The 17,229-nt window shown below is 47.2% G+C and overlaps 1 protein-coding gene across 2 annotated transcripts in view; it reads right to left on the bottom strand.

The window, feature by feature from the left end:
* The window catches only part of LOC147689146 (Krueppel-like factor 8), a 664,854-nt gene that overhangs the window by 157,182 nt on the left and 490,443 nt on the right, over positions 1 to 17,229 (bottom strand). The gene's annotated exons all lie outside the window — the stretch shown is intronic.

Below are 17,229 nucleotides of genomic sequence, written 5' to 3' on the forward strand. Positions count from 1 at the left end.
AGATGTGTTTGCTGGAGGTGAAGATAGGGTCAAGCGTGTGACCGGCGAGGTGGGTGGGGGTGTCGACAAGTTGTTTGAGTTCGAGATTGGCCAGGTTGTCCAAGAGGGTGGTGGTGTTGGTGTCGTTTTTATTTTCCAGATGGAAGTTGAGGTCTCCCAGTAGAATTTATTCCTCGGAGGGAAGGGCGTGTGGGCTGATGAAGTCCGTGATGTCTTCGTTGAATTGTGTGCGAGTTCCTGGTGGTCTGTAGATGAGGGTGCCTCTAAGTGTGGTCCTGGGGTCGGTGTGGATCTGGAAGTGAAGGTGTTCTGCGGTAGCGAGGTTATCGTCGGAGCTGGTCGTGACTCGGATGGTGTTCTTATGGACGATGGCGATGCCTCCTCCTGTTTGGTTGGTGCGGTCTTTTCGGATGATCTTGTAAGCGTCAGGGATGGCTATGGCGATGTTGGGCGCTTATGATGCGTTCATCCAGGTTTTGTAAGGAAGGCGACGTCCGGCGATGCAGAGTCGAGTAGGTCCCAGAGTTCAGTGGCGTGTCTGTGTACCGAGCGGGTGTTCAGCAGGATGCACTTCAGGTGGTTAGAGTCGGAGCTGTGTTTGGAGTTAGTGGAATTGGTGTGGGTCCTGATGCAGGCAAATTTGCAGGAGTGGCAGGCGAAGGGTCCATGGGTGTGTCCTGGGGCAGCTTCGCAGCATTGTGGTGCACGTCCGGGGTTAAGGGCAAAGAGGGTAGCGGCGTTATACGGGTGGAGAGTGTTTGTCGGGGACCAGGGGGTCTGGCGCTGGGCGCGGTCCAGGCGCGGACGGGCGTAGACGGGCTTACCTTTGGCGCGCCTTCGGCACGCATGGGGCGCGACCTCTGCGCGTAAATGCATCTGTCATAAGTGGAGAAGATGAGGGGGAGGGGCGAGGGAGGGTCAGCTGGGAGGCGGGGGCGGGCTGTAGAGGACGGGCTCCGAGGCACAAACAACAACAAAAATGGCCGCAAAAGCGAAACTAGAGACAGGCTGGGGCACAAAGACGAGTTAAAGAGCATAGGCAATGTGTGCTGAAAGCGCTACAATTATCGAGGCACAAAGCAAGCAATGCACTATCCAGACAAAGCAACACAGATAGCGCTACAGCTGGGACAAATGAAATGCAAATGAAAACACAGTGCTTAAATCAATTAAAGCCCTCTAAATATTTCTAATACTTCGACAATGCTAATCTCACTACAGCGCTATGGCAGGCAGAAGCTAGCAGGTTTTGAAGAGCAGATCTGAGCAAAGAGCGCAGCCCAACGATACCAAAAGAGAGCTGGGAGCAAGGGGAGCAACCGCTGCTGAGAGCGTCAGGACGGTCACAGCGCTTCCGAGGGCCTCAGGGAAGAACATGGAACATTGCCTGGTTCCACTGTTGTCAAGAGGACAGGATGCCTTGGTGGCCTGCGTGTACCTGAGCTCGACTGAAGATCAGAGCTGTAGCAATCATTTTCTCCCACCTGTGAGAAGGATCAGAGGAACTTACAGTCTCATTGGAGAAAGCGCAGTGGACGCCCACGCACTATCCCCTGAAAAGCCGCGACTGCTACTCACCGTCAGCAGCTACTTTAGCAGTCCTTGACGCCCAAGAGTGAAGGCTCCCGGGGAATCCATTACAGTGCCTAATTTGTAATAAAATGAGTGCCAGTGCCCAATGCTCTGCCCAGATGCCCACAGCAGGTGCAATTAAATGTCAGCATGCCAAATGCCAAGGCAATCCACCTCATGCCTCTTTAATCCACTACCATAGACTCCCTGCCTTTTTATCTCACTCTTGCAAGTTCCCGACTCTCTATTTACGATGGTTGTTCCATCTTTCTCTTTCTCAGTCTTTCTGCTTTGTTTTTCCCTCTCTTGTTCTCTGCAAATGTCAGATGCAGAAAAATAAGTGCCAGTCCCCCAAAATGAGTCCCAGTGCCCCCCCCCCCCCCCACTGTGATTCACCTGCTCAAATTAAGCATTAGGTAGTCAAACCCTGCAGGAGCGGGTTAGACTGATCGCAGGGCTGGAAAGCCATGGGGAAACTTGTTCTGCCTCGTAGCACTTCAGGCACCGGAACACTTTTCACTTTAGAAGGGTTGGAGTAGGACTCCCGAGACTCAGACTTAGTGGGATGTAACCTGTATATTGCCCTACATTACTTTAGAATAACCACCACCATCCGAGAGCAGGAAGTGGGACTGAGGGACCTGCCTGTCAAACACTAGAGAATGAACCTCAGTGGACTGTGTGCATTGTTTATGTATGCTGTATTTTACTTAGTGTTTGTATAGAACTATTCCTGTTTTTTTGCTACTGAATGTGTTTTGAGTTGTGAGCCTGTGTTCAACCCTCAGCATCTACCTCCACCTCAACCTCGGAAGGACTTGGACCGCTCAACCAACGCTACCCCTGAGAGTCAAGTGCTGACGGGGTACTTGCCAGTTACTCAGGACTCATAGTAAGGTGGGCCCCGGGACATCAGAACTAAAGACCTCGACCACAGGTTAGGCCCAGTAGTTCCTGCTTGCCCCCTGGTCGTCTGAAAGGGGTTTTGACAATCTCAAACTCTCAGGCGTCCCATACTACTCCCTGCACCTTCCTCAAATCCTCTTACTGACTGAAGCTGCAGCATGCGGTGGACTCAGCAGTGGTCATTCAGAAACAGCAAGAGCAGAAAGAAAGAGAGGGAATGTGCCTGGGCCAAGGGGGGGTTCTACACCCCCAGTCGTTCCTGCTAAATGCTGAGCCGTATTTCCCTTCCAGCCGCGGCCACTGTCACTGATTGGCAGCAGGAGCTATACATGTTGTTCACTGACAGCAGTCAGCATGGGGGAAAGGTGTGATGTAACCCCTGTGGGTCTTGGCAAAGGTTGAGCAAGTTTCCCCTTTCCTCCCCCCAGTAATTGATGTTCATGATTAAAAGCATAAGCAGGACAGCAGCATAACCAGCATGTCATGGGCTCTATTGCAAGGAAGCAAATGAGCCCTGAGGCTGCTGTTTGAACGATAAAATAAAGGAATAATAAGGATTCAGTGGAGCCTCTAGGCCCCAGTCCCACTGCACCTGCTGCACAAATGGAAGCTACGCCCCATAGCAGGAGATGCGTACACTGGCAGGCACAGCTCTGGGTTCTGAGACAGTTGGGTTAAAGAAAGTGCAGGCCTCCAGTGCTCTGAAAGTGTCTACTCCCTCAAATCCTGGCACGTCTCTCATACTGTTTAATAGCATGAGAGATGCCACAGGATTGGTCAGTGCACTTTCCTGGGTCCTGCATTGGAGCCTGCCTCGAGAAGACATGAGCGAGGAGGACGTCGCAACAGGAAGGTAGGTGTATTTATTTTTTATTACTTATTTATTTTTGTCTCACCCGTCTCACCACCCTCCGCACATGTCAGCCACCACTGCATAAAGTGAAAACATGCTCACCTGGGTATCCCATAAGGCACTCATAAGTATGCTACAGTAGGGTTGGGTATCGCTTCTCTTGGCCTGTGACCATTGACTTCGACTCAACACTCCTCAGTAAGGTGGCGAACAATTACCTGATGGCAATGCCTGCTATAACGTTCAATGACAATATAGCTATTAAACAAAATAGCATTACCTACATCAGAAAGTTCTCAAGTGCACCTATGTTACCAAGGACCGAAATAAGAAAATATTTTCAATGCACAATGATGTCATAAATATTCTAACTTACATTAGAAAGTAGAACCTGAACGGAAGTGGGTAAATCCATGCTGTGATATGTCGCCACACAAATGTGCCTGTGGCCTCGTTACCACCTCGGCCATCGTTTTCACATTCCGTACATAAAGTACATTTTTTGCTGAAAGTGCTAACTACTTATCTTCCATAGCTAGTTATCAATTACATATGGTAAAACCTTCCCACCTGTAAGACACAAGATATACAGGTTATAGGTTAGAATGTTTGGAATATATATATATATATATATTGATTGTGGATGATTAGATACAATTACAGATATATACTGGAAAGTAGCACGCTCTTAGTGTTCAATTTATGTTTATCTGGGTGTAATCTAAGCTTTGGACTATGCCCCTTCATATTATAAAGCTATCCTCTACCTACCAACTTACTTTTAAAATAGATGCTATAAGTATATTGATTGATCTGTAATTGATAAGGTTAATAGCCAAAATGTTCAATAAACATAGCTGGTTTTATATATGGCAATTGTATGAAAATGCCCCTTTTTGCACAGCTACCCCTCACTTTTTGCCTGACACTTGATGCACTACTACTTGACCTGCCCTGTGTCCCTGCCAATCAGGTTCCCAGGGCCTGTGTTCTCTCCCAAACTGTACCTTAATATCCACAATTGGCACATCTCTGGTCACAGGTAAGCCCCTTGTAATAGGTACCATGGATACCAAGGGCACTGTGACCAGGGAAGGACTCTAGAGGCTGCAGCACCTATTGTGCCACCCTTAGAGGCCCTGCACCTCCACACCCACAAACTACCATTGCAGGATGCGTATTTTGGTGCATAGAAAGTGAAGAGTCAACATGGCACACATCCCTGTGCGCCATGCCTGCAACCCTCTAACTGTGGCCTAGGTAAGTCACCCCTCTAGCAGGGGGCACTAGACCATAGGTGAGGGTACAGGTGCATGAGCACTAAACCCCTTTCAGTACCTAAGTCCATTCTTAGACATTGTAAGTGCAGTGAAGCCACAACTTAGTATATGGGAAGTTTGGTAGCAAACGTCTCAGCGTATTAAGCCCACACTAATGTCAGAGTGCGTTTTAATATAAAATGCACTCAGAGGGCATCTTAGAGATGCCCCCAGACAAACGACCAGCCCTGTGGTGATTCTTGAATGGATACCTGACATTTACCACCAACAGACAGGTTTCTCAACCCTTAGGTAGAGGGCCGCTGCTCTCTGGGTCCAGAAACTAAGCCCATCATGAGCAGAGGTGTCATGCATCCTCCCGCAGGATGGGCTGGGTTCACGAAAGGGGAAGCTCCAAAGGCCTGCCGCATTTGGCAACTGACCTTGCCTTTTGCTGCCCACAGCAACTGGCTCCCACTGGTTCTGATCCCCACTTTGGCTGGGAGAATCGACTGAAAACCAAGTAAGGAAGAGAGGTGTGGGGGACGTGAGGTGAAGCCCACACCTTCATACACTCCATCTTAAAGATGAGAGGACCCAGCCAATTAGAGAGAGAGTCATGCCCCCGTCCCACTGGAGGGTGGCATAATAGGGGGTATACTCACCCCAAGGAAGGATCTATTGGTCCCGACCTGCACACCCCTGAAACACCCCTAAATATAGTATTTATGGATAATGCTGAACCTTGCCTCCTCAGTTAAAAGAAAGAAGGACCAAAGCACAGTGCTGAAAAAGGAAGAAGAGGACGACAACTGCTTTGGCCCCAGACATACTGGCCTGTCCTGACTTCGACCTGCTCCCAGCGAAACCCCGGTGTGTCAATCAGCCAGCAGCCATCCAGAACCCGGAGGACCTGCCCTGCCTTGACCAAACAAACTCTGTCTCCAGTGAGCAGCAGATTTGCTCAAACCCAAGACTCCAACACAGACCCTGGATCCAGGTATATTCAAGGTTCTGCACCCGACAACCACGGCCCGAGTTCGAGTGGCCCAACACCACGAGGCGGTCTCTCCAGCAATCCTGACCTGGGATCTGGTTACCACTGACCTGCCTCTGCCTTCTACCAGACACCTGCAGCCTCAACCTGAGGGGTCACCCCGACCGTGAGAGGGGCTGGTAAGAAAACCTGATGCCAAGATACACCAATGCACCAGATTCCCCACAGCCTTAGATGGCCCAACCATCCGTATCCAGGCATCCCTCTACAAGGCAACTTACCTCTCTTGCGGTGGTCGCCCTCAGGAAACCTCCTTGACCAAGCCTGCAGCATTTCTCCTGACCCGGAGATCTCTAATGGAAATCACAGGGCTCCTGACGTCATCTTGCTACTCAGCATCCGGACTCCGTGCTGCTGCTGCAACTCTTGTGCCGGTTGTTGGCCCCTGCATTGCAGATCCTAATCTCAGAAGCTTCGCTCCCACAACCGAGTGGCCGGCTCGTAAGCAGCTTCCAACCGACGGCCCCCCTAGCCCTATTAACTAACTTTGGGCCCCTGCACTCTGCACCCGGCCGCACTGGTGCTGCTGTAGGTACGATTTGAGTGCCTCCTTGAGCCTCGGAGATCCTTGGCTCAAACCCCAAAAAGCTATTCTTGCAGGTCGTTTACTTACCTGCAAACAGATAACGTTCTTTTCTTCCATTGGAACCCATGTTATGAGTTTCTTTCAAAAACAATGAACTGACTTTTGTATTGGAACCAAAGTAACTTTGCTTTGAACCCCAAACTGTCATACTTACCTGTGTTTTGTAAGATCCACGGTGTGATATCTAAGCATATCACCCTGAGTAGTCGATATAATAAAAAAGTAATCAAAAATAATTTCTATGTATTCTAAACTGTTTTAAAGGAAATACAAACCTGTAACCGTGTAAAGATTCTAATTTCTGCTAGAATTGTGTTTCTGTGTACAGCCTTGCATTTAAAAGTATATGTTTCATACCTGTGCCAAGTTCTGCTTGGCTCAAGAAGTAAAACATAAGTATACCTTTTTATACTTACCTAATTGGTCTGGATTCACTCTGGGAGTGTGTCATCAGTTCTTGTCTCAGTGAATACAATTAGGGCCAGATGTAGGTAAATTAGATTTACCGATTTTTAATTACCGAATTTTACCGATTCGGTAATTAAAAATCGGTAAATCTAAAGTGTGGATATGTAGGTATATCCAGATGTTGAAATACCAAATCTTTAACAATCGGTATTTACCGATTCTGTAAATACAGAATCGGTAATGCCCATTCATTCCTATGGGCTTCAAAGCCCATAGGAATGAATGGGCATTACCGATTCGGTATTTACCGAATCGGTAAATACCGATTCACACAAGGGTGCAGGGGGTGTCACTTTGACACCCTCTGGCACCCCCAAAACAGGTACGGGTGCCATGTGGCAGGCATACCTGCCCTAAGGGCAGGTCTGCCTGTCACATGGCATAGGTGGGCATGCACATATGTGCATGCACACCTGAATCGGTATTTTACCATCAAATTGGATTTGATGGTAAAATACCGATTCGTTAAGGCTCCTGGGACTCTGAGGAGTCCCACCTACATCGGAGAATTACCGAATCGGTAAAAATACCGATTCGGTATTTTACAGAATCGGTAAATTTACCGATTCGGTAAAATTACCGATTCTGTAAAATTGAGCCCCTACATACCATTTCAGGTATACCGGTCGGTAACGGCCGAAAATAACGATTTTCGGCCGTTACCGACCGACCTACATCGGGCACCAAATGCTTAAGACACCCTCCTGATAAGCCTAACTGCTCTGCCACACTACCACAAAAAAGAGCTGTTAGTGATTATCTAAATTAGACTCTGCTATACCACTGGGGATCCCCTGGACACTATATCTTACTTTGGTATAGTATAAACAAAGCCAGCTTCCTACAGTACTTATTACCTAGTAGATTATTTAGATTTCTTTTTTATAACCAGAATATACCTTTTACTCGCTGTGGGCTATACATTGAAACATTAAAAAAAAAGTTAAAAGGGAAAATCCATCATCATAGGTTATGTAATAATTCTCCGTCCGGTATTAATAAGGATGAAAAACCTCTAGACCATTTGGCTCGCTGAACAACATTTGACCTCTAAATTGGGTGGCGGACATCATTAGCCTGATTATACTGCCTGATCCCTGGAGATAAGCAAAAGACACACAATTGAGGGACTAAATGCAGAACAAATCAAAACATTCAACTGGCAGTTCGGGCTGGACTGTTCCCATTGGGCGCAGGGTCAAGACTGCTTTGCATATGGCTGGGTCCAAACTGGAATGGCATGGTGAGCAAAAAAACGATGGATATAGGCCCAGATCTCTGTACAGGGGTAGGACATTGTTCTGAATTATGTCTATCAATTGTTCTTTTTGCATTTGATCCCTGAAGGTAGCCTTTCGGATGTGTCGGGACCCAAATAAAGTTCATTAAAAAAAGTTCTAGATCTTGTTCAGGAATATTTGTTTAAAACTTTATTTGGGTCTTGAACATTAGCCAATAATAGGTTCTGATGAAGACAGAAAAGCCTGTGATGAGTCTAGACGAAACGTTCAGCACTTTTGAGACCAGGTTATTTTTGTTCTCAGGGACGGCTGCATGCAGGGTGGTGGTGTAGTTGAGTCTGACAGCTACAATCATGCTGAGATAGTGGGTGATACAAGGAATGAATGAACTCAGATGCTACAATTGGAAGGAGGCCCCTCTGGGCACTGGATACATTTAGCAGTTAATTCCGAGGTCAATTTCAAGATGCGCCTCAAGGCTCATTGTTGACTTAGGGTAGGCGATTCTGGACTGAAAATAGGTCTTTTAATTCCTGCCTTTGGTCCTAATCCAACCATGCTAACATTCAGCAAATAATATGTTTTAAAACGAATAAAATAATAAACACAATTTCCACTGTGACTCATTAATGGATGGTTATTGCTAAGACAATAAATTACCACTATGCTACAATAATTTTATTTAAGTATGTAACCAATAGCAGACTTCAAAACCTACAGGAATTTTGGTGCATTTCCCTCTGCATGTAAAAGAACTATTTCATAACACCACATGTAAGTAAGTACATTTTTATTGTATATAGTTAATTAAAACCTTTACAATATTGTTCATATAAAAAAAGCAACTTATACTTTAAAATTAAAGTGTACAAACTAGAGATACATTAAAATAGAGAAACTTTCTAAAATGTCTGTGTACATAGTGTTTTTGCAGTTGTACTTGCACTTCGCACAGTCGGATTCGGACCTTTACCGTCCTTTACCTCAGTGTTCATGATTAGCTGAAGTGCCTTTTGGCAAAATCTAGCGGCCCTACAAGCTGTCTGCAGTTTGTAGCTGTTCAGGGCACGCATGACGGCCGGGCGGCATGATCTAATTTGAGAAAGACGAAAAACATGAAGTAGGTGATAACGTCTCAAATTTGTTAAAGATGGGCAAATACACAATATGTGCATCAAGGATTCTTCCATTTCCCCACATAGTCTACAGAAGGGTGTCGGCCATGTTTACTTCCATGCAGGTGTGTGATTTTCCCATCTAAAATACACTAGACCCTACTCAAACATTAAACTTTTTTCTATGAGCAGGTGTTACTTATGCGTGGAAATTCAGGAGTAAATCTTAGTAAGATGCAGATACTAAAGGGAAAATCTTGGGAAATTAGGCTCTCTAATAATTAGATCATGGTTTATTTAAAGAGCGTTTGTTAACTTCGTCACAGGAGAATTTCTTCTCCTTCACAGCCAACAAAGAACACTCTTGAAACTACAACATACCTCATTTACATTCAGTGGAACCTCGAGGAAGGCTGTTTTGCATGTATTTTTTTTATAAAAAAGCACTGCTCTGCCTTAGAGTTGCTATTTTTGTAGTTAAGTGTTTTTCTGGATATGTCCAACGTCATGCACGCTGTCATGTTTTAGACCACAGTTTCAGGAAGATCCACACATTGATTCCAAATCTGACCTGTGAAGTTGATGCAATGTCCGTATAACCCCCACACTTTACTTGCGAGGACGGTCTGCGTGAACTGGTCTGCATGATACTTAAGATAGACAAAGGATGGAGAGTTTTAAACCATTTTTAGCAGAAGTTAATGCTGCTGTTTCTAAGCATAAACCCCTTTGTGACATTCACGCTTTGTCCATTAGGTTCTGGCTTGGAAGTGGCTATGTAGCTCATTTTTAATATAACTGCCCTTAAATGTCTCTTTTCCAATAGCCAGTCACAATTTCGAAGGAAAAATTCCTATTTTATGTGTGTTCCTTCTTCAAAGTAGCCCATTAACTGCTCATTTTGCTCTGTCCCTTTACTCCATGAGCTTCAGCATGTTCCACCTCTAACCCCTCTTTTTATTAACATTTTCGTGGTTGAACGGAATATAGGTCATTTAGCATCCCTCCACTGCCCCTCTCCTGCCTCCCCCTCACACATCAGTAGTATTCCTCCTAATGACCTGGAAATGTGAAATGTGCTTCCACCCCTGGGCTCCCGAGGGCAAGTTTTCATTATCCACCTTAGACGTGGAAGGGCCGCAGGCTCTGCGGCTGCCCGCGTGTGTCCCCCTGGGACAGGTGGGGTCTTGTACACTCTGGAAGCAGCAGATTCTGTCCCACATCGCCGGGGGGCTTTCACATAACCATGAAGCCTACCTTTGCAGAGACCTCATACCCAAACCCCGAACCAAGTGTAACAATAAGGCAAAAATGGTGCCCTGTCTGCAACACACAGAATCAAGGCAAGTTCCGCTGCACATAAAGCAAATCGTGTCTTCGGTGCATGCACTGCCATTCTAGTACTTTGTACACAATCCAATGTGCACTATATACAGACATACTAAAGATGAAACGTTTGTTACATTATGCAGGGATTTTGCGCCACAATATGCTGCATGCGCATGGAAAAGGCAAATTATGCAGTATATTCGGGACTAAGTCAATTGCATGTAGCATTCGTCTTAAACTCTGCATTTCTTTGGCACTTGGAGGTTATCTTGATGATAACAAGTCGGCCATTTTGGCTCCATAAAAAAAGCCTCCGTTTAACCCAACTTCTATTGTACCTTACTTGACCAAGTGCTATGCATGATGTCTCCCGCTGCCTTTCACCTCAGAACATCTCTTAGCAGTGCTTCTTACACCTTCTGTCCCCTAGCACCCCATTCTATCATATTGTGGTTGCATGTGTATATTGCTTCAATCTCCATGCGTGGTTTATGCTTGTTGGTCACAGGTGGATTAGCACCGTTTAACCATGATATTGAGCAGACTTTGACCAAGGTGATTTGCCCAGATGCCTCTGGGCTCACCTCTCCTCTTTGCTGGAACAAAGCCCGCCCCTGATTACAGGACAGTCCTACAAGACATCAACAGGGCACCCTTCACTAACTTGGAAAGAGGGCTTTAAAGTGGACTTCCAGTGAATAATTTCATCATAGGTCTTAAATCCCAATCACACGCCATTAAACAAAGCAGTACAGCCTCTTGTTGGTGATTGTCTGTCATGCAGAACTGGGTAAAGAAAACTGTTTTTTACTTCACACAGGATAGCCCATTGAAAGGATTCTGACACGGAGAATTCACAGTAAGCGCAAGGATCTGTGCTTTAGAATAAAATACTCCCAGAGTACTGAGCACGTGTTGAAAGTACTGTAGAAAACCAGGGAGGCCAGAGAGGTGGTTGGTGGTTTGTCAGTAAGAGAGGTGTTTGCAGCACCTCTTTACTCCTGTATGCGATGAAACATGTTTCCCAACCAGACAGAACATGGTTCTCCCAGATTCTCCTGTTCAAGATTCTCTTTTTCGAAAAGACAGCCTTATGGGTAATGTGACAGTTTCATTTCATGGGTTTGCACGTTGCCATGGGTACAGATATGTTGTTCTTCGGCATGGCCTCAAGCAGGCTGTGGCCCCCTGTGGTGCACGGTCGGCACTGCCCATAAAATGGCATTTGAGAGCCTCGTGAAACAAGGAAAATGTCTTGTTTGGAGTTTTATAGGAAGCCCCTGAGGCAAACAGATGACTTTTACGAGTCCATTTCCATGCTTGTTTCTTGAGGTCCGCATCTGCCAAGTACCCAGTGGAGGCCGTAACGCTGTTAACTGTGCAAGGCGGAAGATTGTTTTGCCCACATGACCGCCATGTTGGACTGTAAAAGGGTCGTGTCAGCTAGGCTAGTTACTCACGAATATATTTTACCAGTGGCGGCTCGCAGTGGGAGTGCTGTGGGGCGGTGGGGGGGGGGGGTGGGGGCGGGGGGGGGATTGTGGACTCGGACATACGATGGACAGGAGTAAAGTAAGTAATTAAATAAATTAAACTATTTACCTTGCGCTCACTGCATCGCCAACTCACCATGTTGGGGCTGTGAGAGGTTCATGGCGGTTAGGCTAGTTACTCACGAATATATTTTACATTCAACAGTGGCAGCTGTTGCTGAGGAATCAGGCTCTCCTGATGCAGGAGACGCAGTCACAGTGGAGGGTCCAGGTCTGGTTAACCGCTAGACGCAGGACCTCTGTGCTTATGTAACCATCTTCAAGGCGCCGCTGCGGCTTCTCTTTGCCTTAAGCACACTCTGACTTACCCGAAGGGGAGAATAGAATATGGAAACCTCTCTAGGCAGGCAACCAGAAAGGCATTCTCTAGGTAGCACTGGACCTCGGCTCATTTTCAAGCAAACCAATAAATCTGTATTATTTCACAATGAAATCAATCCAGTATCTTTTGAAAAACATATATAATATCCAATATGTATAGGCAGACAAGATTTCTGACAAGATGCCCGAGCTGCCACTCGAGAGCCCCCTAATAAGTCAGCCTGTCTCTACACACAAGAAGATGAACCATAGGGCGATATTGACGAATAAAACCAACTAATATATATATGATATAGCCACTATGAGTGTTGGAATAGACTCTGTCTTGCTTCTAAATCAGTGGCGTAACAATAGCCCCGCAGCCCCCGCGGTGTTGGGGCGCAGTGGGAGGGGCGGAGCTCTGAGCTCCAGGGGACCCCCTCTGGCACTAGGCACGGGCGACGGCTGAGATCTCCTGACTGGGTCAGGAGTGTGGGGGGGGGCTCTATGTACTTTGCGGGGTGCCCCTCAAGTTTCGCTACGCCACTGCTCTTCATGTAGTCGTGCTGTTGGTCAGATAGCGTTGCCACCCAATGGAGAACTGCGAGGAAGGGGATGAGTGCCAAGAATAAAGCCTGCAGCTACTGACTGAGTATGAAAGATGGACTAGGGTGTCTTTTGTGGTTTGAACATACCAAACAGAAGGAAGACGGATTAGATTGGATTGAATTGCATTTATATAGCGCTTACTACCCCCGACGAGGCGTCAAAGTGCTTTTTTGGCGAATAGCATGTTACTCAAGAACCCCAAAGAGTTAGTGGTGAATTAGTATAGTGAAAATATGAAATTAATTTGAGTGGTGGACATGTTAGTCTGTTATTTGGAATGAAAAGGATAGTGGAGGGATGGAAGAGGGAAGGTTTGCAATTATATCGCGCTTGCTACCCCTGATGAGGTGTTGGAAGCACTTTTCAGCGAGTAGCACAATACTCAGAATCCCAAGGATTAGTGGTGTGATTTTCAGCCAAGGGCAGAAACTATATTCTCTTCAAGGAACATTGGCAACTTGACAGCACGGAATCATTTGATGGAGAATTCTGCTTTAACAAGTCTGTGATCACCAGCCATAAGAAGGTCAGGCAGTTATGAGCGTTCTTAATGTTTGTGTGGTATAAGTATGTGGCTAATTTGAACACTATCCTATTCCAGGGAAGGCTTGTAAATTTTAAATGCCAACTATGAAACTTCATAAACGCATCCTTCCTGCAGCTGACAGACATCACCCCCTGGAAGAAAATTTAGACACGTACAGGCCAGGGACGATTAGGACTGACCTTCCTTGGACAGTGAAATGAGTACATAATGCAGATTAGGAATCGGCAATAGATTGCATCAATCAATCAAAGTTTATATAGCACCACAACTACTCACCCGTGATCCGTCTGGGTGCTGGGGTTCAGTCGAAGAGCCATGTCTTAAGGACTTTGGCCATGAAATATTCCTGAGCCTTTTCGCACCATTTTATCCTTGGATCACATAGATTTTCCAAGAAATTTCGAAGTGGCAGTGTTATTAGTGTTTTTTCATATTCCCTCTTTATTCACCTGTAGGAAAGTAGGATCTGCTTTTCGGGTTACCCCCACTTTTTGCCTGGTGCTATGCTGTTTTTGACTAGTCGGACTAGGATCCTGCTAATCAGGACCCCCATCTCTGTTCTTTCTTCCCTAAATTGGTAATGATAAGTACTTAGGTACACCCCAGATTGGACACTGGTGTACACTTATCAGTCCCTAGTATATGGTACTGAGGTACCCAGGGCATAGGTACACCAGGGGTCCCCCATGGGCTGAAGCATGCACTATGCCACCCAATTTGCAACTACAGGCCTGCCATTGCAGCCTGTGTAAGCTTGTGCTAGCACCCCATACAAAAGTTATAGGTTATAGGTTCTCTATATCTACGGTCACTACACTTAAAACCTATAAGTCACGTCGAAAGCAGGCCTTTCAATCCTGAAGGCAGGGTACTCAGTTCTAAGTGTGGGGGTGCCCCTGCATGAGCAGGACACCTCTACATCCTTCTGAGTCCATTCTCCCGGGTTGTAAGTGCATCAGCCATTACGATACGTAGAGTGGCCATGGGTCATTACAAGATGACCATCTCTAAACTGGTTGTAATGAACCCTGTCATGTTTGGTATGAAACAGGTTGGGGCCTTCAGTGCTCCCGATACCAGTCTTCTAGACCCGGACAGCACAACATGGCTGCTGCCGACCGGAGACACAATTCTGCCCTCCAGCTGCTGAGCCAGGCTCGAGCAAGGGAAGGCAGAACAATAGGTATCCTGTCACAGGGAGTGTGACCACCTCCCAGACAGGGGTTAGTGTATTGGCTTGCCAGAGCCACTCAGTCTGCTTGAGGGGCACATTTGATGCCCCCCTTGCATAGTCCAGTTAAAACCAGCTCAGGGAGCCACTGGCTCCCGCCCTGGCGTGAAACAGGACAAAGGACATGGGAGTATCCTCCCCACTGTCTGACCCCTCCCCTGTGAGGGAACCCTGAATAGTCCCAACCTTTTCCTTAGAGTACTGAAGGGCTTACCTGAGGGTGGTTCCCTAGATTCGTTGTGGGACAAGATTAATTTCAAGACACCACATCTTCAACCGTCTGGGCTCTCTTGACTTCGCTTTGGTTATCAAGACTACAACTGGGAAGGCTCCTGCTGCTCTTGGTCTCGTCGCCCTGCTCATCTGCTGTAACATCTGTGCCTCTGCTCCATACAGGAATCTTCCAAGGCCTGTGGACATCCAAGACACCTGAAGAAATCTCCCTTATAGTGAAGGAGTCACTTCCCTGCAGGCACCACAACTAAGCTGATTGGTCTGCTGATCCTGGGCTCCCACAGACACCGAAAGGCTCAGCAACACAGGTGGTGGTTCTTCACATTGCTCGAGGACTGCCCTGTCTTCTCACCAAGTTTGAGGCCAGTATCCCTCGTCGGACTGTGGTTTTTAGCATTTTTCACCCCGAGTGGGATGGGTATGCTCAGACATGAGTCCCATGCACTCCACACCACTGGATTCAAGCAAGCCGGGATGAAGTCGGCTGGAATGCCAGAAACCGGTCCTCTGAAGCTTGTTTCCGGTCCAGGGAAGGCATGGCTTGGCAGTTTGGGCTGGACTGTTCCCATGAGGCACAGGGTCAGACTGATTTGCAGATGGCCATGTCTGAACTGGGGTGGTGTGGAGTGCAAAAAAACGATGGATTTAGGCCCAGATCTCTGTACTGGGGTGAATGTATGACATTGTTTTGCATTCTGTCCATCAACTGTGGTTTTTGCATTTTTCACCCCGAGTGGGATGGGTATGCTCAGACGTGAGTCCCATGCACTCCACACCACTGGATTCAAGCAAGCCGGGCTGAAGACGGCTGGAATGCCAGAAACCGGTCCTCGGAAGCTTGTTTCCGGTCCAGGGAAGGCATGGCTTAGCAGTTCGGGCTGGACTGTTCCCATGAGGCACAGGGTCAGACTGATTTGCATATGGCCATGTCTGAACTGGGGTGGTGTGGAGTGCAAAAAAACGATGGATTTAGGCCCAGATCTCTGCACTGGGGTGAATGTATGACATTGTTTTGCATTCTGTCCATCAACTGTGGTTTCTGCTCCATACAGGAATCTTCCAAGGCCTGTGGACATCCAAGACACCTGAAGAAATCTCCTTTATAGTGAGGGAGTCACTTCCCTGCATCTGCAAGTACCGCAACTAAGCTGATTGGTCTGCTGATCCTGGGCTCCCACAGACACCGAAAGGCTCAGCAACACAGGTGGTGGTTCTTCACATCGCTCGAACTGCCCTGTCTTCTCACCAAGTTTGAGGCCAGTATTCCTCGTCGGAGCCGCAAGAACCGAACCACTGTGCACAGCGTCAACTTGCTGTTGCAAAGGCTTGTTGGCTTCCTTCCTCCAAGATCTTCGGGCTCCAATTAGCCCCTACCTCAAGCATCTCTTGTGACCAAGATCTTCGACCTCACCGCATCACTTGAATCATGGGCTTGCATCCTTGGTGAACTGCTCGAGGTCCTCTTGCGACTGCAGTGCCTCTAGCCTGTGTTCTCTTGAGGGTCTTCTTTGATTTCACAGTGCTCCCCTGATTGCATGGGGCCTGCTCTTACTGCCCTGCTTGTGGTGAGTCACCTGGACCTTGGTGGTCCCGACTCTGCACTTTCTTCGCTTTCCACGTTGTTTGCAGTTGCCAAGGCGTGTGCTTGTCCCGACGGACACCTACCCCTCAACTCTCAGCATCTGATGTGGGACAGCTCGCAAATGGCTTCTGGTCTTCCACAGCATCACCTGGTCTGGATAGCTGCAGCTCCAAGGTCATCGTCGGCTCTCTTGAAACACCCGACATTGCTGGACATTCATCTTCCAGGCCGCCGGGTCACTCCCAGGTGACATAGACTCAGTCCCCTCTGCTTGCAGGTAATTCTCATCTTGAATCCACCTTTAGGTTCCACCCACACTGTCACCTTCTCCAACAGCGGCATCTTCCTGAAGTCCTCCAATGAGTTTGACAGTGGTTTCGACGCCACTTAACACCTATGCACCTGGCTTCCCTGGTATAGGTATCGTGGATACTCTTTTTAAACCCACTCAACAGAGAAGTACTATAAACATAATCCTATCTACACACTATCCAAGACAGGCTGGAGCTACAGATCATGTAGTTATCCACATAGGAACAGTAGATATTGTATCTACTTGAACCCAAAAACAAAACAAGGGAAGACAACAAATGTCTTAACGCCTTAACCGCAGCGCTTTTTCCGCTGCGGTGCGGGCGTTCTAAAGTGTGGGCGGGGCTCCGTTGGCCGTTTCTGCCAATAGTATGTCCCCACACGGGTCACGCTGGCTTTCATCAGGGTGTTGGTCCCTAATTGAAGGTGATCACCCAACTCGGGCGTTTTACCTTTATCTATATGGTCTGTAGAT

Source organism: Lissotriton vulgaris, chromosome 10 (genome assembly GCF_964263255.1).
Source record: "Lissotriton vulgaris chromosome 10, aLisVul1.2, whole genome shotgun sequence".
NCBI lineage: Eukaryota > Metazoa > Chordata > Amphibia > Caudata > Salamandridae > Lissotriton > Lissotriton vulgaris.